Below are 25,177 nucleotides of genomic sequence, written 5' to 3' on the forward strand. Positions count from 1 at the left end.
TCATTCTTTTCAAAATATATCGATGGAATAAATTCAACACTTAATGTAAATCTAAACCTGATTTTGTAAATAAGACATATTTTACAGCACATATCTTTCAATTAAAGTGCCAAATAAGATAATAAAACCTTCAGTTGGCTTTTTATTTCATTGAACAGATAAAAATACTTAATTCAATTAAATAAAATGCAAAATTATGACCTGTCAGATTGCTCCCTGACTCCAGAAATCGTCTTTCATCCATGGCTATGTGTGCCAGGGTCATACAACCAAACCTCTCCCTGGGGTGTACCCCAACAGATGGGTACCTGGCCCATGACTTGGTGCTGTCACCTCCTCCCATCAATTTCTACTCCATTCCCCAACAATTACATATCCAGGGTAAAATAGGGTCAAGGGAAAAGGAGGATTTGTGTCTCCACAGTTCATGGTCCTGGCATTTATAGCTTTCCCCCTTTCAGTTTTCTTGCATCCCTTCCCCATCCTCTCCCTACCCCTCATCCAGGAAGAATGCAACCCGTGCACGTGGTTAGTCTTCAGTGTCCACAGCAATCTCCGTGCCACAGTAACGGCACTCTTACGGGATCTGCACTATAGTCAGGGAAATCTCACAATCCTCAATGAGTTTAGCAGGGAATGGAAGCCTGTTTCTTCTCATATTTTAATTTCCTGGGCTTTACATTTCTTGATTTTCTTCTAGTTTCAAGCTTTGGAGGTGATGTGAGGTCTTTTCTTCCTAGGTTAATTCACTTTTTTTTCTAGCCCAAACCATCTCCCACAGTATCCTTAGAGGGACAGAACTGCAGAGTCTTAAAGGGCAAAAGTGAGGCAAACCTGCGTTCCAACCCAACCTTCCAATTGCTAGCTCTGTGGTCTTACACTAGTCTGGCTACAGTTCTGACATCGCAGCTACACAATAGGGATTACAAAATCTCTTTTTTCTTGGGTTTTTTTTTTTTTTTTTTCTTTTTGAGATGGAGTTTCGCTCTTGTTGCCCAGGCTGGAGTGCAATGGCGTGGTCTCAGCTCACTGCAACCTCCGCCTCCTGGGCTCAAGTGATTCTCCTGTCTCAGCCTTCCAAGTAGCTGGAATTACAGGTGCATGTCACCACGCCCAGGTAATTTTTGTATTTTTAGTAGAGATGAGGTTTCACCATGTTGGCCAGGCTGGTCTCGAACTCCTGACCTCAGGTGGTTTGCCTGCCTCAGCCTCCCAAAGTGCTGGGATTACAGGCGTGAGCCACTATGCCCTGCCCTCTTGAGATTTTTTAAAGGAAGTTCAAATGAGTCAATTCATGTAATGTGCTTAGCATGGAACCTGGCACTAAGGAAGTGCTAATCAAATACATTATGAATTCTTAAAGAGGCTGGTTCATTTTTTAATCTATTTTTGTTGTTGTTGTTTTCCATCTAGGCTACTCTGGCTTGTTTCCGTAGGAAGTGAAGCCCATTCTTAGTGCAGTCCTAGACTCTTCCTTCAGGAATCCTCTGATGCAGCTTCTCTCTGTTCTTAGTTTCCTATCAGGCCACCTAGCTTACCTGAAACTCTCCAATCTGCAGCAGACCATCCTGGTTTAAGCTTAGTTTGCCTTGTTTTTATTTATTTGTTTACATAGCATCTTTTCAGGCATTTCTGGGCTTTGTTATAATTCCCTTCCCAAAATATTGGCCATCTCAAGGAACAGTTTCACCTCCCCTAATATACATTAGCCCTCCCAATTTTCTTCTATCCATCTACCTTTCTGTTCATTCATCCATTCAAGCTATGATAATCACTGGTTTCCACACTCCAGTAGTTCATAAATATGATGGGGAAGACAGTGCACTGTGATTAGGAGAATAATGAATTTCAATTTTTTTTTTTTGAGATAGAGTCTTGCTCCATTGCCCAGGCTGGAGTGCAGTGGCGCAGTCTTGGCTCACTGCAACCTCTGCCTCCTGGGTTCAAGCAATTCTCCTGCCTCAGCCTCCCAAGTAGCTGGGATTACAGATGCCCACCACCACTCCCGGCTAATTTTTGTATTTTTAGTAGAGACAGGGTTTCATCATGTTGGCCAGACTGGTCTTGAACTCCTGACCTCAGGTGATCCACCCGCCTCGGCCTCCCAAACTGCTGGGATTACAAGTGTGAGCCACCACGCCAGACTACGAATTTCAAAATATCAAATTGTTATTTTTTCTTTTGTAATTCATTTTAATTAAAAACATTACATTCCTTTATCTTGTAAGGTGAAAGGTGATCAATATTGAATTAGATAAAATGTTCAAAACACCTAAAAGAGCTCCTGGCACATAGAAAGGATTATCAAATGTTTGAAGAGTTATTATAAGGTATAAAGAATTATCACCGAGAAGAAACAGGTGCTCTTTATCTATGTGTTCAATGATGTACAAGAAATTTCCAGGAAACAGGATGGGGGTTGGGGAGAGACGCTGTATTCCATACTGAGGAAACAGCACATATAATGGCAAACACTGAGGAATGCAGACTAAACCACATGTGGTGTTTGAGAATTCCAAGTACAGCTAGAGAATAAAATTGCAGAAGGAAGCAGTGGGCTGGGAGGAGCAGGAGGCTGCTAAGGTAGGCAGGTGTCAGAGAATGAAAGTATCTTTGGTGGCACACCCAATATTGAATCTGGACTGGACCCGAGCAGAAATAATTGTTTCCAACTTCGTCAGTGTCTACTCTGAAACAGATGGCATCTTAGATACCTGACATTCATTATCCCATTTAAACCTCAAGTAAAATGCAACATAGATAGATATCATCCCACTTCATTCACATAAAAATCAAGTCATCAACTACCAAAATGGTGCAGTCGGGATTTTAACTGAAGTCCACGTAATTGCAACCACACTTTGGAAGAGATTAGACTAAGGGGGTGGGGGACAGAGTGAGGAGTGGCACTCTGACATGTTTTAAGGAAAGGAATAATGTTAAAAACACTGAATTTTAACAATCATAGCTATGCAGTAGTGTGGATAATAGATGAAAGAAGAAAGAGTCTTACAAGCAGAAAAGCCCATTAAAACCTAAAGCAGTTGTCTGGTGAGAGACGCAGGAGTCTAAACAAACACAGTGTGAAATTCAAAGAAAATGCTGAATCTGAGACCTATTTGGGAACTATAACTGACAACACTAGCATCCTCACAATGCTCACTGACTTTTCACACACGAAATTCAAGTAATCAAGGGTCCAGCAGTTCACCATAATAACTGGAGGCCAAGAAGAAGAGGGGAAGAGAAGAACAAAGAGTTTTTGCTACAACTGGTAACTGATCCTATCAAGAATATTTTGAGGCCAGACGCAGTGGCTCACGCCTATAATCCCAGCACTTTGGGAGGCCGAGGTGGGCGGATCATGAGGTCAGGAGTTCGAAACCAGCCTGGCCACTGTGGTGAAACCCCATCTCTACTAAAAATACAAAAATTAGCTGGGCATGGTGGCAGGCACCTGTAACCCCAGTTACTTGGGAGGCTGAGGCAGGAGAATTGTTTGAACCCAGGAGGCGGAGGTTGTAGCAAGCCGAGATCGTGCCATTGTACTCCACCCTGGGCAACGAGCAAGACTGTCTCAAAAAAAAAAAAAAGAATATTTTGAGAATGAATTTTTAAAGTAACATTGGGCTACAGCTCAACACTGAATCAATTTTTGATAGTGAATTAGGAAGTAATCCTAGACCTGATGAACATAATGGAATTAGAGGCAGATGAAGTATAAAATCTCAGAGAGGCTGTAGTCTAGGGAGAAGATCATGGTTTAGCCACAGTTAATGGAAAAAGAGACCAGAGTGGGTTAGAGAACCTCTATATTCTGTGCAGGTTGAGGGTCTGGAGGCAATTTTCAGAAGTTACCTCACAGAGATTCTTTATTCAAATATTTACCTAGAATTCACGTGTGCCTGATGGTGTGGCTCAGGAGTGATAAATTCCCCTTCCAGGACTTCAGCAATGATTTTTTAAAATGCATATTTGGAGCCTTAATACAAGACCATGCTGTGAACAATATTTTAATTTTTAATACACATTTGGACTTGTTGAGAGTCTCTGTTTTAATAATGTTGCCCTTTTTTCCTCTAAGAACAGGCTGAATATTCCTTAGAGAGACACTTCGGAAATCGCACTATGGCCCGCACGGTGGATATCTGCTCTTTTGGGGTTGAGGGAAGGAGCTGGAATGTCTCTATGAGCAGAATAGGGAGGGAATGGGGTTCCCAGATGGTTCCTGAGGACACTGAACATTCACTGAATGAACCCCTATAAGTATTTCCCCTGTGCTGCTGGTAGGAAAAATACTGACAGAGTTTAAAGCAAGGAAGGAAGGATGGAATGTAAGACGGATTGATTCACAGGTCAGAAAACAGATGCTACCTGCAAGTGATCCCTCAATGACATCATACTCAACAAAACAAGACAAATGTTCTTGGTACCCTTCCAGCGCAGAACAACTTCATTATTTTTCATTGCCTGCCTTAACAGGATTTAGAATCACACAGTCCCAGCTGCTAACAGGTATGTACCGTCATGCTACCACTTCAGGCACATCAGGGAAAACATACACTTGGCTTCTTTTCTCAGTCCATACAAGCATTTTGAACAGACATGAGAAGAGTTTAAGAAATTGTGGAGGGCGAAACAGGACCACACCTCCCACGTCTGACAAATGGCTGTGTTCTCTGATGACTAGCATGGGATCCATCACCCTGCCTCCTAATACAGGGCCTTCCTCCGGCCCAGCTCACTGCCTGGGTACTGCTGCCCTGTCATCTCTGCCCTTCATCCCTCTTAGAAGCCAATCCCCACTTCCCAGTAGGTGGCAGATACTTCTGGTGTCCTTTGTACCTTTCTCAACAGCCCTCCCTGACATTGCACGTTCAGGATTTGGCTCCTACGCTAATGAATGAGAGTAACCTGTTATTTTATCAGTGTGGATTTGTCAGACTTGCTTGGGCATAAACACAGTTCCCTGGTATCAGCAGTACCATAAGGTGCCAGGATCCACTAACCTAAGTTTGCTGAGTGATGCTGAACAAAGGTAAATTTTCCTAATTTGCAGATTGTATTGTGAAGTCAAACTGAGACTATTAATTTGGCCACCTTTCCCTTTGTGTAACTTAGGCAGCTTGGTAGCTCAGTGTGCATGCATCAGTGAGCTTCTTGGGAAATAAATCATGTTAGTGAGTTGAACAAATACTTATGCAATATTTTCTATGTGACAGGCATTTTGCTAGTCAGGCAATCATAAATTAGAAGACCAACCCTATTCTTTTTTTGCAAGAATTCCAATCTGGTAAAGGAAACAAACATCCCCAAAATTGTAAAAAGATGGCAGAATATCAAAAGTGGTAGAAGAAAGTTAAAATAGCTTCTTTTTTTTTCAATAGAGTCTCACTCTATCACCAGGCTGGAGTGCAGTGGCAAGATCTCGGCTCACTGCAACCTTCACCTCCCAGGTTGAAGCCATCCTCCTGCCTCAGCCTCCCGAGTAGCTGGGACTACAGGCACGTGCCACCACTTCTGGCTAATTTTTGTTGTATTTTTAGTAGAGACAGGGTTTCACCGTGTTGGCCAGGCTGGTCTCGAACTCCTGACCTCAAGTGATCCACCAGCCTCGGCCTCCCAAAGTGCTAGGATTACAGGTGTGAGCCACCAAGCCTGGCAAAATAGCTTTTTATAGTGTCCCTTCACCTCCAGGTGTTTGCATTTCAGTGGGATTAAAGGTGGTACTGAGGCCTGGGCCAGTGGGTAGAGGTCACCTGAGAACACTGGGCCCTCCTATTGCCCATGCCTGGGCAATACCCTGAGTATTTGGTCCTCAAGTAGCATGCAATCCTCTCTAGATTTAATCACTACTAAGCCCTAAAGGTGGGATTATATGAGATTCATTTCAAGTTTGAGAAAATCAAGGCATGCAGTATAGTTCCCTTGAATAGGGAGAGTCTGGAGGGTTGCACAAATTTGAAAATTATTCCTGCTCAGAGGCTGTATCGTTCTTTGTTGAGATCAAAGTCCGGCATGTATGCAGACAGCGTTAATTTTGAAGCAAGCCATTCCTCACATTATCTCCTCACATTTTGCCTCTTCCTGGCAAAAAATAAAAAATGTTGTTCTGTCCCTTAGGTTTCATTTATTTTTCCTCTAGTTTATTCTCCTTCAAACCAATAAACAAATTCTTCCTACAAACAGCATGAGTCACCACTCATAGCAAACATCCTTACAGGTGGCCAAGAAAAAGAAAATGTGTGTGTGTCACGTTCCCATTAAGGTTACAGCCTGAGCTTCGAACTTCATTTTGGCCCACAGCCCACTTGTAGGTTCCTAGTCAGCCTGGTCTCTCTGTGGGCATTTATTAAGTTACGTTGGTCTCTTCAAATGTTTCCCAGGCCGGGCGTGGTGGCTCACGCCTGTAATCCCAGCACTCCAGGAGGCCGAGGTGGGTGGATCACCTGAGGTCAGGAGTTCAAGACCAGCCTGGCCAACATAGTGAAACCCCATCTCTACTAAAAATACAAAAATCAGCCGGGTGCAGTGGCGCACACCTGAATCCCAGCTACTAGGGAGGCTGATGCAGGAGAATCACTTGAACCCGGGAGGTGGAGTTTGCAGTGAGCCGAGATTGCGCCATTGCACTCCAGCCTGGGTGACAGAATGAGACTCTGTCTCAAAAAACACAAACAATAATAATAATAATATGTTTCCCAGACTCCATGCTCTCCAATCAGCCCTTCCTCTCTCACTGGCATCATTTTGATCTGGTATTCCCATCCTTTCTTTTGAAAAATCTCTCTTCTACTCAGCATTCCCCAGCAGCCTCCGTGCTCAGTCCCACAAGGACACCAAGGTGGGATCATGTATTAAAGTGTACTTCCCAAGGCTATTTGCATTTGCATAGGCTTCAAAGCATTAAATCCAAGGCAATACTCTCAAAAGGTAGAAGTCTAGATGTCAGCTGAGAGCTGAAAGAGACTGGAGAGGGTGAGGACAGAGATGAAGACGCTAAAAAGGGCCTTTCTGTTGCTGCCTCCCTAGCCAGGTCCCTCTTCTCAGGAGTAATCATGTCAACTCCATCATCCCCAGTGAGGTGGGAATCGATTTTATCACACCTTTATAATTACACCCTTCTTATATTTACATGAACTGCTTATAATTATGTGGATTTCTTGCAACTCTCATAAGCTGCCCAAGTAGGGCCGATCTCCCTGGTGTGGGCAGGGAGTAGGCACAGAGCTGGGCTTTCCGCCACACCTGTGTGTGTCCAGGGCCAACCTTGGTCCATTATCTCATGCCTGGAGGACATCCCGGAGGGAGACGTCCTTTCTTTTGCTTTAATCCATTCCCTAAGTTAACTCATCTCTTGCTGTCTTGAAATGTTTTATTGACGCCAACTTTATTTTTAAAGATTATAATCTGCCTGTTCTTTTTATTCTTTCTTTACTAGAAATAGATTTTATATATCTCAGGTATAAGGACACTTCTTATCGTCCAAGATAGTCTCCTTCTGTATTCTCTTCTGCAGAATCATACCCCCTCTATAGTCCCATTGCCATTCATCAAGGTTGCTAATGGACTCCCTGTGACCAACTGACTAATGGGTTAATTCACCTTCTCAAAAGCAATGCCTTTTAAACATAGAAATAAGTAAGACAATAATCTCACATACATTTAAAAAATCTTATTTTTATCTTACAGTTGATTTTTAAATCTTAAAACTTTGAATTTTAATTTTATATTGTTTTGATAGTGAATTATATTACACATAAATAAATGGCTTTTTAAATATTAGACGCACATTTCCATTTTACTTGCTTATATTTTATAAATAAAATTATGTACATTGTAAATATTTGAGAAACAAAATCACAAAGTGTATCAAGCTAGCATAATCGATGATGTCACAGAGGCGAAGTGTATTTTCACTCGCCAGACCATAATTAGTAAATAAATGAATACTGAATGAATAAACGAAGAGTCTCTTATTGTTTGGCACTCATTATTTTCAAATGTTGGCTATTAAAGATAGATAATGCTAGGCTGGGCGCAGTGGCTCACTCACACCTGTAATCCCAGCACTTTGGGAGGCCGAGGCAGGCAGATCACGAGGTCAGGAGTTCGAGACAAGACTGGCCAACATGGCGAAACCCCAACTCTACTAAAAGTACAAAAATTAGCAGGATGTGGAGGCAGGTGCCTGTAATCCCAGCTACTCAGGAGACTGAGGCAGGAGAATCGCTTGAACCAGATAAGTGGCAGTGAGCAGAGACCTTGCCATTGCATTCCAGCCTGGCCAACAAGAGTAAAACTCCATCTCTAAAACAAACAAACAAACAAACAAACAAACAAAAACAAAAAAACAATACCACCGGGCTAGCAATTTAGAAATTATAATCAATGCCTTAATATGTCCCTTCTTTTAAAAAAATGACTACACAAAGCATCTGCGTGACTTATAAGAGCTTCCACAAATATACCATAAAATGTTAGCCCTGATAATTTGCTGTGACATTTAACATTTCAATGGGCCATGTTTCTTAGAGATTACTAGGAAATGAAGCAGAGCACTCTTTGCATTCATTTCTGCTCCCCGAGAAAACACTTTCTCTCCTTCACTCAAGCCACCATTCATAACCCAGTGATGTGTGATGTCACTTGTCCCACAGAGGATAATGAACAACTTCCCGCGAAATCTTTCCATATGACTAACAATTTAATGTCTTAGACAGAAACTGAATCTTGCCTACTGTATAGAAGAAACAACTGTGTTAGTTTAACTGCATGGTACATGATGAAAGTCCCTGTTATAGCTATTCCTTCTAACAGATAATTGATGGGGCCAAGAGACAAAAGAAGGAACTCGCTCTCAGAAATAAACGCTCCACAAAGCAATCTCGTGCCTCACCTAATGCAATATGTTTCTCATGGGTCTTTTGTTACTGTAACATATTAAATTATCCTTCCAATTACCTTGGCAACTGAAACAAGAGCGCCTAACACGCTGATGACTTTTGGACCAGCACACCAGCTGTCAGTTATAAATGATAATTAAGGCATCTTAATTATTAAGCACAGTGAAATATGCAGTGTTCATTTTTTATAAAACTTGTGTCCTAAGTATAGAAGAATCCTCATACCAACCAAATGCTCTTTCTCTACCTTTGATCAGCAATTTGGCCCTTTTTCTCTCTGAGGCTGATAAATTGCGGCAACCTTTGAGATACCAGACCCTCCACCCCCACCCCAGGTCGTCCCCCAGGTCTCCTTAGTTATAAAGGTAGCAGAATGTGATGGTTGAAAGCTGCATTTGTAACCAGCTTACCTTCGGAACAATAGCAAGAGTAACAAAGAATCCATCCTAATAAAAGCTCTGTGCACAGTCAGCTTAAGCAATGTAAAGTGTTCCTTTATTCTGCTTAGTAGCTTCTCCCCCAGAGGTTAACCATTTTAAAGCTGGCACTTAACCCGAGAACAGGAACAAAGCATTACTAGAAAGCAGTGATCTTCCTCCAGGATCAGCATCTCTGCTTTCCGTAATTCCTAAGAAATACAGAAACTCAATGAAAAGGAAGTGATACCTTTGGATGGGCACATTCCAGCACAGGAAAATCGCTGTCTTGTCGGCTGCTGTGCAGAATGAGTTGCTTGGGCAGGTATTCCTCTATTCTCAGCTCCCGGGTCTGCCTTGTAGCCGCAGCCAGCCTAGGGAGCATTTACGACGTGTATGTGGTGTTCATCCGCAATAAAAGGAGACTAACCAGCTCAGCTTGGCGCTGCTCGCCTGGAGGCATCAGATCTTTGGACCCTCCCCATCTGATTGGCTGCTTCCCAGTCTAGCCGAACTCCTCTGCCTTAACCTTCTGCTGCGTTCAATACATTTTCCCTCGGGATACAGTCAGAGAAGTGCTGGTTAGGGAATCAGTGGCAGGTTAAATTGAGCTGGCTTTAAAAATCAGTGACATGATTTTCTATGAAGATGTCTAATGTTTAATTTTCCAAAGTTCTACTTAATCCACCAGGAGAGACCTCATAAAATGGATATGATTTAACAGGAGCGGCTTCATGACTCCTCCCTGAAAATACCTGGAGTTTAATGCATGCATAACACCCTACTGAAGTGATCAGGTGGCTTTTTGCAGCACGGCGTGTCTGTATAATCAACCTTAAATCAAAACAGATGGGGATGACAGAATATATTAAGAGGCTTATTAAAAATGCCAGGAGATGCGGTTGAATAAGGCCGCTGAAGCCGTCTCAAGAAAGTGTTATAAATCATTTACACAAAATGCTCTTATGACATTTATGGTTGATTTTAGATAGCTCTGATAATAAAAACATAAAGACCAATGACAGACAAAAAGGTAAAGCCTGACTTAGCATCTCTAGAAGACAAGTAACAGAAAGAAAAATCAAATCTTTTACTCTACAAAAGTAGTGAAATGAGAAAAGAACAAAAGTACACCTTCATCATCTCCTATCCATGTACTGGATTCAATCTGGTCAAGGACCTAGAACAGGGTATTGAAAAGTCCCCATTGGGGTTTTGGTTTGTTTTGTTCCTTTTTTGTTTTTTGTTTTTTGTTGTTGTTTGTTTTGAGACTGAGTTTTGCTCTGTTGCCCAGGCTGGAGTGCAGTGGCCTGATCTCCATGCACTACCCCCTCCGCCTCCCAGGTTCAAGCGATTCTCCAGCCTCAGCCTCCCGAGCAGCTGGGATTACAGGCACCTGCCACCACACCCAGCTAATTTTTGTATTTTTAGTAGAGATGGGGTTTCACTATGTTGGCCAGGCTGGTCTCGAACTCCTGACCTCAGGTGATCCACCCACTTCAACCTCCCAAAATGCTGGGATTACAGGCGTTAGCCACCACACCCAGACAGTTTTGTTTTGTTTTGTTTTTTCAAAATGAGAGGCATCAAATGGAAGATGGTGAATTGACCACATATATTTAACCCTTTCTCCCTCACAAAGCCCCACTAAAATGATAATAAAGCTTTTATTTTAAGAACCATAAACCCACAAGGACAAAGAAATAGGAGAAAACAGCAACCCAATTTAGAAAAAGAAAGCAGATGGGTGAGTGGTAGCTGGACAGAGAGAGCTGGATCCGAAATGAGCAATGGGGAAAGTCAAGAAGCAGCAGCATTTCCAAGCCAGCAGCCCCAATATGCTCTGGAATTGGCAGAGATGAAAATGGGGCTAAAAACAGCAGGTGGCCTGACTGCCCATCATTCACCCTGCAGAACACAGAAGGTTTATTCTCCGGAGAGACTAACAGAGGGCTTCTGGACTGGCATGGCTGGGAATAAAGGTACCAAACTAAAAATATTGCTCTTAATGAGAAATAGATATAAAAACCCTGGGCCTTCCTTCCCCACTCAACTCCTGGAAGCCAGGTAGCAAGGTGAATAGGCTCCAGAAAAAAGATGTGAAGAGCGCTCTTCAGGGATCCCACCATCCCAAAATATAAGACTTAAAGGCATCACTATAGGGTACTCTCTAAGATATGGCTGGGCTAGATCTCCCAGAAGTTCAGGCCACATTAATAAGCTCTACACATGAATTTTGGTGCCCCTCTCTTACATGTAAGCAGATCAGACAAATCTCTAACATCGAAGCAGAGAACAAAACAAAAAAGAAACAGGCAAATAACAGACAGATAAGCAAACATGGAAAAAAGTAAACTGACAGAAACAATGGGTGTGCAGGGAGAAGAACAGTTTAAACACTATCATTAATGGCTTTGTCAAAATAAGAGATGTATGGCAGTTCTCACTCTGCGTGGTTCCAGTATTCACAAATATCACCTACACAGTGTAGTTGATAGCACCAGTCTTCCAGCAATACAGTTCAAATTTCAGTTACCATGGTGTGTTAACCATGAGTGATTATGCAGTATGCAAACTCTTTTAGCTCTTCTACCCACAGTCACTAAGTAATAATAGATGCACATCATGATCAGTGGCCAATCACAGCACTTCTTCAAAACCTGTCAGTGATTGGTTGCGGTATGCCTGTTAGTCAGCTCATGTATATTGTTGTTGTTGAGTTGTTGCACCAAGTGTGTTATTGAGTTGCCTCCTTGTCTCCCAGTGGTGCACCCACGCAACATTTCACAAGAATGGATAACGAAAAGAGGGAATTCGCCAACAAAGATGAAAGTGCAGCAAAGAAATAAACAATTTCATGGGAAGCGAAATTGGATATGATTAGAAGATTTTTAAATGGGAATAGCAAAGTTTAAGATTTGAAGGGACCTAGCTTTGAATAAATCATACTGCAGAAGCCTAATCAATACTTTTTTAAAAGGCAAGTTTCTTCAACATCTTTTTAAATTGCACAAAGGAAAGAAAGCACTCGGGTTGGATTGAAGATTGTAATTTTGAAAAGTTATTTAGCTAATATTCAGGTCAAAGTGTTGATGTTCCTTCCCACCTGAAAAGAAAATGGTAATTACAAAAGAAAGGAAGAAGACACTTTTTACTGCCAGAAAAATCTGGTTTCAAAAGTTGGCAGAAACTGATTAATGTTAAGCCATCTTGTGAAGCTGCCAGAGCAAAAAGGTGTCCTGCTATGAAATGTGCACCTAGATCCCAAGGACTGGTTAAACAAGGGGACACGATCGTTGTCAAATATTCTATGCGAATAAAAGTGTTTGTGATGAAAAAGATGAAAATGTCCCAGAGGAAGTGATCCTGGCAAAATAATTTACACTAAAGAATTCTTGGAGCCAGGCGCGGTGGCTCACACCCGTAATCCCATCACTTTGGGGGGCCAAGGCAGGTGGATTTCTTGAGGTCAGGAGTTTGAGACCAGCCTGGCCAACATGGTGAAACCCTGTCTCTACTAAAAATACAAAAGAGCTGGACGTGGTGGCACACACCTGTAATCCCAGCTACTAGGGAGGCTGACACAGGAGAACTGCTTGAAGCCAGGGGGTGGAGGTTGCAGTGAGCCGAGATGGCACCATTGCACTCCAGCCTGGGTGACAGAGTGAGACTGTATCTCAAAACAAAACAAAACCAAAAACAAAACAAAAAAAAAAATCTCTTGGAGACATTTCATGACATTGAAAGCACAAAGGAGAAATGATGATGGGAAGCTGCTCCAAACTTAGAAGGGAGGATGACAATTCCCCAAGACGTGGGAAAGGTGCTCCTTTAGTGTTTTAATTCACATCATGAGAAGGGGACAAGCTCTGTTCCAAGAAAGAAATAATTTTCCATGTTTTCAATGCTTTAAATTACAGCATACTCAGTAAATATTAGTTTTGTTATTTTTATTTCCCTATGCATTTATAACTGATAGCAAGAGCGTTTTTAATGTCATAGGAAAATTATTAAAGCCCACAGAACGATTGTCATTTTCATCATTGATTATTAAGATTGCTTTTCATGGTTTCAGCTACAATCCTTTACTGCCACACAAAGTGAAGACTTACTATATTTTTCTATGAAATAAGCAAAAGCAACTGTATGAAAGAAAACTGTGGAACACAAAAAGCTCTTGGAAAATTCAGAAGAAGAATTGGAAGATAAAGTTGAGGAAATATCCTTGAAAGTTGAGTAAAAGGGCAAAAAATGGAAAACTGTAAGAATAAAAGAAAGAAAATTGGAGATACAGTCTAGGAATTCAACATCTGGATAACAGGAGTTCTAGCAAGAAACAGTTAAGAAAACAAAAGGAAGAAAACCATAAAAAATAATTTTTAAAAAGTTCTCATGAGTTTCCAGAATAGAAGTATGACATTAAGACACACAATTGGCTCATGGTCGTGGAATTTCAGAAAATTAAAAATAAAGCACTTTCTTGGTTTGGTGAGATAGCTCATTCTTATCATTTCAGCATTTTGGGAGGTGGGAGAATCACTTGAGGCCAGGAGTTTGAGACCAGCCTGGGCAGCATAGCAAGTTCCTCATCACTACAAAAAAATTAAAATTAAAAAATTAGCCAGGCATGGTGGGGCATGCTTGTAGTCCCTGCTGCTTGGGAGGCTGAGGTTGCAGGATCACTTGAGCATAGGAGTTTGAGGCTGCAGTTGGCCTTAAATGAATCAAGACCCTGCCTCTTAAAAAAAAAGTTCTTTAAACTTTTAGAAAGAAAACTATGAATTTCGTATAAAGGATCAAGAATTTGGATGGTATGTTTCTCAATAACAATACTAGAAGCTGGAAGACAGTGGAAAAATGTCTTTGAAGTTCTGAGAGAAAATTATTTCCAATTTGGAATTCCGTACCTAGCCAAAATATCTCTAAGAGTCGAGATAGATAAGACATGTTTTTCTTGGATTTGAAAGGTCCTTAAAACTTCCATCTCAAGAACCTTTTCTCAGGAGTCTATTGCAAAATGTGTCCCACCAAAACAAGGGAATAAAACAAAAGAGACAAGGCTTGGCATCCAGAAAACTGGGATCCCACAAAATGAAAAGTTCAAGGATCTGCCCACCTGCAGAATGGTCTTGGAGACATTTCAGAATAAAGACAATGAGCAGATCTAGGGAGATGTCAGTCCAGATTGCATCAGGTCAAAAGGAGGAACAATTTCAGGAAGACGAAATTGATAGCATATATAATATATTTGAGATTTTTGAGAAAAGGCTTATACAATTGGGAGAGGGCTCCAGGCTCTACTAATTGTAAGTATATAAACAAATGAGTAACAAAAAAGACAATTTTGTTGAATAGGAAAACAAAGTAATTGTAGTAAACATGATTCAGGCTTGAGTAGTTTTTACTTAGCCACAGTTATAAGAGTACTGAGTATTGATACAAGCAAAAGTATAATATTTGGAGGCTAGCTGACTGCAGGTGTAGGTGCATGGTGGGTGTAGGCCGTACAAGTGAAAGAGAAATAAATCCTCACCTCCCAAAGGGAGAAGTCAATATTTAATGCCTAAAACTGAAATATCAAGAAGTGGAAATATGAACACTTAGAGGTCAGGAAGTAAATACTAGAAGAGCTAACTTTAATATGATCGCCTCCAGCAAACAGGAAATGGCAGAAATTCCTGTTTTTGTAATTGCTGAATACAACTTTACATGTACATCCGTTAACTGTAATGAGAATAAAAATTATAACAAAATATTAAAACTTGAGGTAGACTTGTAAGTCTTTATGTGCTAACGATAAGTGGAGAAAATGCAAGATGTATAACAGTGTGAAAAAAGGGAGCCATTTATGTTAAAAAAAATATTTATACCTTTTAGAAAGATGTACAAGAAAATAATCTACTGATGATGGTTGCCTCTGGGGAGCAAAATTGGAGGGTTTAGGATGTGGAGATGAAACTTATTTTTTCCTGTATAATTTTCTATACTGTTAAAATCTTTACTTATAAACATTTTTCAACAAAATTAACAAATTTTAAATGATATAATTTCTAATCCAAGAGAAAAAAGTCTACTTTTGTCATTTAAGTGGTTGTCTTCTACAATAAATAATCTTATTAATTTGGTCTTCATATTGAATTTGTTTTCTAGTTAAAAATATTAAGACTTTGGAAGCAATGAAAATTAGAGTAGTATGTCATTCTAAAGAAGCATGTATAATGTTACATGTATAATGTCACAAACATAATGTATTTCAATAACATATTTAAATTGTCTATTAGAATTTCTTGCATGGTCATGGCTGAGAATTTCCTTTGTGAAACATTCCTTGAAAAGTCTCCTTAGCACTTAATACGGGAGGAACTTTTTGGGTAAGGGAGGTAATTTTGCTGTCTGTGGAGGCAGAGGAAGAGATAAGGAATTCAGAGAAAGCTGGTAGTAAGATGGCAAAGGGCCTCTCACCAAGTCATCAATAAAGGCACAAAATTTATGGAATATTTGCTGGGAACAGAATTTTTAGAGAGGGGTGAAGAGGTTAGCCTTCTTGTCAATGTTATGGAAAGAATAGAAGCAGATCATATTGGAATAGAGTCTTGGAGGCAGAGAAAGGAAGCTCCAGGAACTTAGAAAAATTATGTGGAATGCTTTGGATGGTCACAAGTGGAACTATATTTACAACCAAGGGCTGCCCAGGTTACTTCTAAATTGTACATAGAAACTATAGACATCCCGAAACTTTAATTCTAATGCTTGTTCTACCATTTGCCAAATGAATAACCCTGGGGTAAGTAATATAAACATTTAGAATCTCAACCTTCTCAACTCAGCTACCACACTACTAACACTATTTTAATCAAATATTTGTAAACCTTTAAACATTTTTAGTGTGAAGGAAACCTATGATATAGCAGTGCTCTTTACAAAATGCTTTATAATTTTCTCATTTCTCAAACTGTAGTTCTTCCACCTATTTCTTTTTTATATCTTAGGTAAGTGTAATAGTTTATTCTGTATTTTTGGTAGGATACTTTGCAAATTATAGAAGGCAATAAAAATTCCTAGTGTCCGAGCATTTTATTATTTAGTTCCAGCTTAGTTTACAAGATCATCTCTGGCTTCAGTGGTAAAAATTTGAATTTCCTCTGGAATCCTCTACTGAGTATAGTTAAGTCCACTGGCATTCTCCTTCTGACTCACCAATTTCAGTCACTTTCTTGTTAGAGGCACTTCAGAGAAAATAAAGGATCTTAAAATCAATACTAGAACATTCAAGAAGCACTATTGGAAATTCTGAAGTGATAAGAAAAAAATAAAATAAAATGACATTCAAGAGCAATATACAAATATGGTCAGCATATTTTTCTCCAAAATAATTATAATTATTTAAAAATAAATTTAAAACTCAATCATAAATATAAAAGAACCAGTAGAGTAAAACGTCCTTAACACTTTGCCACCAAAATCATTTTATAGAATTTAAAAACAATGATAAATTTTACTTCTTAGTGACTTTTCAATAACCAAAGTCAAAGTTAATCAAAAATGTTCAAACACACATTTGGTGCCTGTTGAGGAATTTTGAGAAAATAACAATAGTTGATTCAACTGTACAGATCCACAGGATTTGGCAGTCACAGAAAATACCTTGTAAATTAAACTTTTTGTTTAAGAAATAAAATAAGCATTCTTTAGCATGTAGAGTATCTTGAACTTCAGAATACAATCTACAAGGCTAACTTATTATAAAACAATCATTTTCACAGCTAATATTTGTATTTCTATTTGATCATTTAATTGTTCATTTGTTTATTCATCAAACATTGAATATTTCACATTGGTACCCAAATTTGTGGATTTTGAGGTATAGAAAGGGAAATCAGAAGGAATAACTAGTAGGAAGAAGACACTGACCCATCCTGTGATCCTGTAGTACCATCCATTCTGCCCCTCCCAGATGTTCCACTCCATAGAACACACCCATAGGGTGTGGAGGGTTGGAGGGCTGTCTCTTTAAAGTTACCTCTTCTTATGTCTATGTGATACATACGAGCAGATACTTCTTATAAATCTAATCCGCTTTAATTAGGTTTGCCAGGAGTGATTACAGACTTCTTCTTACATCTTTGCTTTCAGAAAGTAATTGGATAACTTCTTATGCTATATGGAAATGCAGCAGCTAACAAAATGGCAGACTTCCTATTTAATTAAATTTGTACATCTCCAACACAAACTTGACTATACAGATTTACAGTAATGAAATCTCTAAAGTTTTTAAATATAAGCTTTAACTGCCAATTCCAATTCCAAAAACAGGGATATAGAAGACAGTTTTGAGAATTAACCAATGCGATAAAAAGGGAGCCCCTTTCCTTAGCACAATTTCTCACTGTCTACTGTAGTTTCTTTCTTTTGAGTCTGTCATTGCCTTTGTCTTTTCACTTCAAAGCCATATTCAGCTGCAGATCTCAAACACAATGCAGTGGGCTGGTGTCTGCTTACTAGAGCTGAAATGCCTTGTTTTAGAAGCGCCTTGACAGCTAACCTTATTGGTCTAGATTTAACACCTTGACCTACTTCATTCATTTATTTTCATGAAAATGGAGACTTCTGATGCTTATTCACATGAAAGCATCCATTAGACCAGAGTTCAGATAAAAATAAGAACGTTTCTGATTAATTGCTTCATTCACATTAGCTCTTCTGGGCAATAGGTAGGAGGAAATAAAACACTTATATCTCTACAAGTAATTCATGGGGAGCACAGATGTTTTTACACTAAACCATGTTATAAAATGTGATAAAAGTCTCTGATAAAAATAAATTATCCCTCAACCAAACTTCTGGAGGGGCCACAGGACAACTTTCTCTTTGCCCTCTGAAGGGTCACTGAAAATGAACAGACAAAAAGCAGATTAGGCCGGACGCAGTGGCTTACCTCCGTAATCCCAGCACTTTGGGAGGCCGAGGCGGGTGGATCACCTGAGACCAAGAATTCAAGACCAGCCCGGACAACATGGTGAAACCCCATCTCTACTAAAAATATAAAAATTAGCTGGGCATGGTGGCACATGCCTGTAATCCCAGCTACTCAGGAGGCTAAGGCAGGAGAATTGCTTGAACCTGGGAGGCTGAGGTTTCAGTGAGCCGAGATTGTGCCATTGCACTCCAGCCTGGGCGACAGAGCAAGACTCAGTCTCAAAAAAAAAAAAAAAAAAAAGGCAAATTAATAGGGAGAAAAGGCACACACACATTTCTATTTTAACATGTATAGCACCGGGGAATTGCAGAATGATTACCCAGTGGGGTACAGATGCTTAGACACCCCTCTTCATACAATAAATGTGGCGATTTGAGGAACAGTGAATGATTTTTAGGGGAAAATGAATGGACTTGGAGAACATACGATGGCCTGGGACAAAACGTGTTGTGACTGGAGAGCAGGCAATTGTTCGTGACAAAAGTGTACCCAGGTGTGTTGATGGGCTTCGGTCTTTCTTCCTGTGATATGAGTGCAGTTAATGAAACTCAGGGAAGGCAATTGTGTTCTTTTGGCCGGTCTGGTTTCCAGGAAGATAAAGGATCCTCAGAGAACAACTTCATCCTGTTCCTTGGGAGAGACAAAACATTGAGAGATGGGGGGGAGGGGCAGGTCAGAGAGACCTTGGGATCGCTTCTTTAGTCCAGCATGTCAAAGGGCCATATGCTGGAGTTTGGGTTTCCGAGTCACAACACTTCCTGTTGTAGCAGCAGGAAAGGAGTGAACCCTTTCCCCCCTGTCACAAGGGTCACAACGGACACCTCTGAAACAAAGACAGATTAACAAGAGAAAAGCCCAACAAATATATTCAACCATAGTTTTACAGGACACAGGAACCTTCGGAATGAAGACCCAAAGGTACCAGGGAAACTCTCTGATTGTATGCTTAGGTTTCAGGGAGCAGGGACAGTCATGCAGAAATGTCACTGGACAGAAGGAAATGATGTAATGGTAACAGGCTAACTAGGGACACTCAGTGAGGCCTGTCTGTTCAGATCTTTCTCAGCCTCTCTGTGCAGCTTTCCTTCCTCCCAGGTATCCAGCAGGACCCTTTCTGTAATGGGGGGCCTATTACCTACAATTAAATAAGATAGGTCAGAAAATTTTTTCTGGCCAATTCTTACACAGAAAAACAGCCAGAAGTGAAAGTGCCTTTAGGTTATATGTTGGCTTTGGGGAAAAGGAACTCTGGTTTCTGTGACAGTCGTTGGGGCGGAGGGATTCTAGTTTCTGTGACTGGCCTCAGGGGAGAAGGGGGCTGAGAAACAAGAGGGCGAGAGAAGGTCACAGGGAAACTTCGCTTCTGAGGCTGCTTCTGCCGTCTTCACTTTGAAGTATCATTTTTCTGAGCCTCAACATTCTTCAGTCTGAAACTTCCCCCCAGTAGTTTTTTTTGTTTGTTTGTTTGTTTGTTCTTTTTGAGACCGAGTCTCGCTCTGTCACCCAGGCTGCAGTGCAGTGGTGCGATCTCGGCTCACTGCAATCTCCCCCTCCCGGGTTCGAGCGATTCTCCTGCCTCAGCCTCCCGAGTAGCTGGAATGACAGGCACCCGCCACCACGCTGGGCTTATTTTTGTATTTTTAGTAGAGACGGGGTTTCACCATGTTGGCCAGGCTGGTCTCGAACTCTTAACCTCAGGTGATCCACCCACCTCGGCCTTCCAAAGTGCTGGGATTACAGGCGTGAGCCACCACGCCGGCCCTCGTAGGTAGTTTGACAGTCCACAGATCGGGTTGGTGGATTGTCTCCCAGGCTGTTCCCAGGCTCTCAGTCCTAAGAACAGGCCTTTCAGCTAATCAGTTGACAGTTGTGTCTCATCTCAGCAGCAGTGTTGCAGACTGGCTTCCACCAAAGTCAGGCCCCAAGTAGTGTGAACAGTCATATACGTAGCAAAGGGCATTTCTAGGGAAAGAAAATAAAACAAACCTTTGAGTCTAGAGGGCAGCCAGTCAAGATTTTCAGATGTTAGACTTGAAGCATCTTCATATGGAGTGAGAGCAGACAGCGGCAATCTGAGATTTTTCCGGTTCGCAGTTTACATCCGGTGAGCTTTCTAAGTGGCCCATATAGTAATAGGCACAAAGTTTATTTCTGCATAAACTGCTGTGGTGATTTCTCCAAAGCCTATATCAGACCATCCAGTTTTAGTCTGCAGGGTTTCAGGAAAGCGCAGTTTTCATTTCAGTGATTCCAAGGTGGAAGGGTGGAGAAAAATTACAAATACTACTTTGGAGAGTCATAGTCAAATATTGCAGGAAACTAAAATAATTCGAGATCTGGTCCAGATTGTAGGTAGATAGTAAACCCTCAAAAACAATGAGGTAGAGTCTAATAACAGGTGCACTAGAGTTTTCTTCTGAAATATAATTTCTATTTCTCTAGTCCACCTATCAAAAAACATAAAAAATGTTTCAAACAAAAAGTCATTAAAACAAGACTAATTTGTTCATAAGAAAAGTCTTATGAAGTCTTTAGTCTTTATGATTTTTTATATAAGTATAGCAAGAATAGTGATCAACCATATAGGCACTTTTTAAATTGGCTTTGTTGGGGAACTTTTTCATAAGGAACCTCAGACTGGACTTTTTAAAAGCCTCTCAGGTCTCAGGAGCCAAGCCAAGGACTCACCCTCAGGACTGTAGTTACACAAACAACTGTTTTGCCTTAAAACTAGAACACTCGCAGTTGCCAAATTTTGGAGGGATCAGGTAGGGACAAAGGTAAATGTTTCAATTTTGCTCATAAAAATATACATTAGCAAATTGCTGCAAGCTATAGACAGCATAAAAGTTTCCTTAACAATGCATATAAAAACATAAAAAATATGTTTCAAACAAAAAGTCACTAAAAAGTCATAATCCTTTGTGAGTTCAGTCCCATGTAATTAATTCTTGTTCTGCCGATACTGGTTAGGATTTTCTTGAGTCCAGTTTTTCCATTCGAGTTACAGAAACTCAGTCCAATGGTATGAACTCAAAAGTTAGAATTATTTTCGTTCTTTCCATATATTTCCTTGAAGACACAACATTTTAGGATTCTAATCACTTGCAAAGAGCTTTCAGAAAAAAACATCAAAATAAAGCAATTAACTGTGGACAATAAGATGTAAAATTGCTACGGTTAAAGATATGATAGGAATTCACAATAATAATGATGCAACTGTCAAGAAAATTTGGTCCTCTCTGTCGCACACAACATTTTAACATCAGCCTTATGACTGATAACATATACTAAAACATAATTTCTAGGATTTCTAGGAATCTCTTACAATTTTGGAACACATATGTCAATAACATAGTCACACAAATATAACCTCAAAGAAGGTTAAACATAATTTCTTTGACAATGTTTGTCATATAATTTAACATATCAAATAAGTCTAATTTAATGTCTTTCTTGGATTTCCAGGGGCCCTCCTATAATGTCTAAAAGTTACTTTGAGGTCAAAAAGACTCAATTTTGATTTGGAGAAAGTTGCCAAAATAAAGGTTGGCATCACAGATCATTATGAGTAAAATAACCACTTATTTAAACAAAAGATCTAATAAAGACAGTGTGATGCACATGGAATATTTTTTCTTTCTCTTTTTTTTTCTTTTGTAGTTTATTCAAAAGGGAAACAAAAATCCTTTATTATCTCATCTCTTATAATACATTTATTTATTCTTACTTTAACCACATAAGCTCCTGTTATATTTTCAACTATTTTATCTATTTAATATAATATATAACATTAAAAAACCATTTATTCTGAAATGATCTTTAAATGCCCTCTAAACTAGATAAAATTACTTTTCTAAACAAAACACATATTTTTCATTTTTTGTAACTTTTTTCATCAGAAATACATCTTGTTTTGCTTGTATATTTTGCATATAGAATTGGTCCTCTTATTTTTGGTAGTTTTCATTAAATGTATTAATTGTAATTTTAACTCTTAGTAGCCTTAATTTTTACTGAAAACCTAGAAGTAAGCAGTTTTGACTGTTTGCACTAGTAATTTATAAATATACATTTTAAAATTATTAGAAACATTAGTTTTTTAGAATCTTTGTATGTTTATTAACAAATCCAAATAAATTTTCCTTTTTAAAATAACCTATAAAAACAAAATGCCAAAGTATATAAACTGGAACTTATGCTTATTAATTAATCTTTCAGTACCTTAACTTATTTAGAAATGACTCAGACGTTTCATGATGATCTATTATTTAACTTAATATAACACAACTTTCAGTTTTTAAATTATTTTTAAAAATCTTTGAACCTAGGACAAGTTTATTTAGAAATGTTTATTCCATTTACCTAATTTACTCATTCTTAACAATTATGTTTGAATTGCTCATGGAAAACAAAGCTAACCATAGAAGTTATTTTTGAAAAAGCAAGACCAAGCTAGCCCTGCATCAGCCGGCTTTGTTTCCATCCAGGCCTCTGTGACACTGGCCACGGGATGGGCCTATGCTTGGCTAGACCCTGCCCTGCGGCTGGCGGCCCAGGTGCTGGGATACACATGGGCGCTCAGGCTTTACCAATGGCCACCAGTCCAGATCCCAGAATTCAGAGGCGCAAAACTAAAGACATAAGCTTTCAGGGGAGCCAGCACCTAGCCCACACAGTTCGGTCCACAGACAAACCAAGCAAATATCAAAAATACTACGGAAGCGGAGAATAAAAGTTAAAAGTTAAACATTGTTCCCCCCCAACCCACCCGCCCTACCCTGCTCCTTTAAATACCTAGGTGATAACAATCTTGTTTGACTAGTAGCTCTAGGTATTAAAATATACATATATGTTTGTACTGAAGCAGGGTATTTCCCTGACCCCTTCACAAGCCCCACAAAGGGGGTGCCCTGTTTACTCAGCCCACAGCTCTCAGCTGCTCGCAGGAGGGATCGGACAAGTGAATGAGGTGGGAACTGGAGTACACGAGCGCTGCGGTCAGCCGGCTGCTCCGGCACCTGCAGGAGCGAACTCCACTCACTTGGACCCACTGCATTTCAGCCCTTGCAGGAGGGGTGCACAGGTGAATGGGTGCAGGAGCCGGGGCGAGTGCTTTTGGGTGCCGGCAGGAGCCAACTCTGTGTTGGCCCCACGGCAGTGTCTAGGGAGGTGCCCGCGACCCCTGAAGTCCCAGAGGGAGTGTTACAGTGCTCTTTTAGTTCTGCTGTCCGCGGATGGCTTAAGTGTTAACAGCTCAGTGGACCCCCTGCCTTTTCGCATGAGGTGGCTGCCTTCCACCAGCGAGGGTGAAGGGCCAGTAGGACAGCCTTTTGCATCTGCACTCGTGGTTCCTGAGTTCTTGTCTGATGTCCAGGACATGAGGTTGCAGGAACAGATTGAAGGATGGTAAATGTGAGGGATTTTACTGCTGATAGAGGTGGCTCTCAGCGGGAAGGGGAGCTGAAAACGGGACAGGGTGGGAAGGTAATCTTCCCCCAAAGTTCAACTGTCTCTGGACAGATTCTTCTCTGAACTTACACCATCAAGCTGTTCCTCTGAAGTCAAGCCACTTCTCTCCAACGTCCAACTGTAGTCTCCAACGTCCAACTGTAGTCTCCAACATCCAACTGTAGTCTCCAACATCCAACTATAGTCTCCAACGTCCAGCTGCTTCTTCTTTCTGCCAGCTGAGTTCTGGGGTTTTTATGGGCACACAACACGGGGTGGGGCGAGCCATGGGTGGTTTTGGAAAAGGAACATTTGAGCAGGAAAACAGGGATGGAAGTTCCCACTTTGGGCTGTGGTTCTAGGCTCTTTGGCTTGAGGGTAGGGCCCTCACCAGGACCTGCCCTCTTCTGCCCAGAATTTCCCTGCCTCCTGTCCATGTCAGTACTATAACCAATGCTGATAATTCTGAAGATATTCCTGTTTTTATTTTACCAACAAGTTTAAAACTAAATTTATTTACCAATGATGATTTTTATTAACTGTATAGAAACTCAGATCACATGAACTATCTAGCACATGATACTATTATATAAAGTATTTGAGTTAGTTTTAATTTTATCTTTGAAAAAGAGTTTTAGGGGCCAGGTGCAGTGGCTCACACCTGTAATCCTAGCACTTTGGGAGACTGAGATGGGTGAATCATTTGAGGTCAGGAGTTTGAGACCAGCCTGGCCAACATGATGAAAACCCATCTCTACTAAAAATACAAAAATTAGCTGGGTGTGGTGATGTGGGCCTGTAATCCCAGCTACTCATGAGGCTGAGGCAGGAGAATCTCTTGAACCCAGGAGATGGAGGTTGCAGTGAGCCGAGATCGCACCACTGCACTCCAGTCTGGGCAACAGAATGAGACTCTGTCTCAAAAACAAAGCAAAACAAAAAAGCTTTAGGGGCATTGTGCCTATTATCATAGATCGATTTTATGGAGCCTACGGACTGGGTTTTAGGTGTGAATATTTTTAAAGCTCATCTGAGTAGACAAAATACCAATTTTTGCTACAACTGGGTTTGTTGCATTTTTCTCTAATTTGGTCTTGAAGTTTCTCTCTGAAAAGTAGCTGTAATCCCTACCCCTGGCCAGACAGGTTTATCAAGGTAGCCACTCTCTAGGAGATCACTGATGAGAAAAATTAGGTTTAGGTGTGTCAGTTAGAAGACCCACTGAGAAGGATTCAAAACAGATATCCAGGCTGCATAAAATTATAGGAATTCACTACAGTATTTTGCAAGGAAATACCCAGATGAGCTTAGGAAGAAGTTCAGAAATCTGTTCAAAATAGTCAGTTGAATGCCTGAAACTCATACTTTGGAAAACAATCTAGTTAAACAGGTAGCTTTTCAACATATCTTCTTTTTTTTAACTGGAT

Source organism: Pongo pygmaeus, chromosome 3 (genome assembly GCF_028885625.2).
Source record: "Pongo pygmaeus isolate AG05252 chromosome 3, NHGRI_mPonPyg2-v2.0_pri, whole genome shotgun sequence".
Lineage (NCBI taxonomy): Eukaryota > Metazoa > Chordata > Mammalia > Primates > Hominidae > Pongo > Pongo pygmaeus.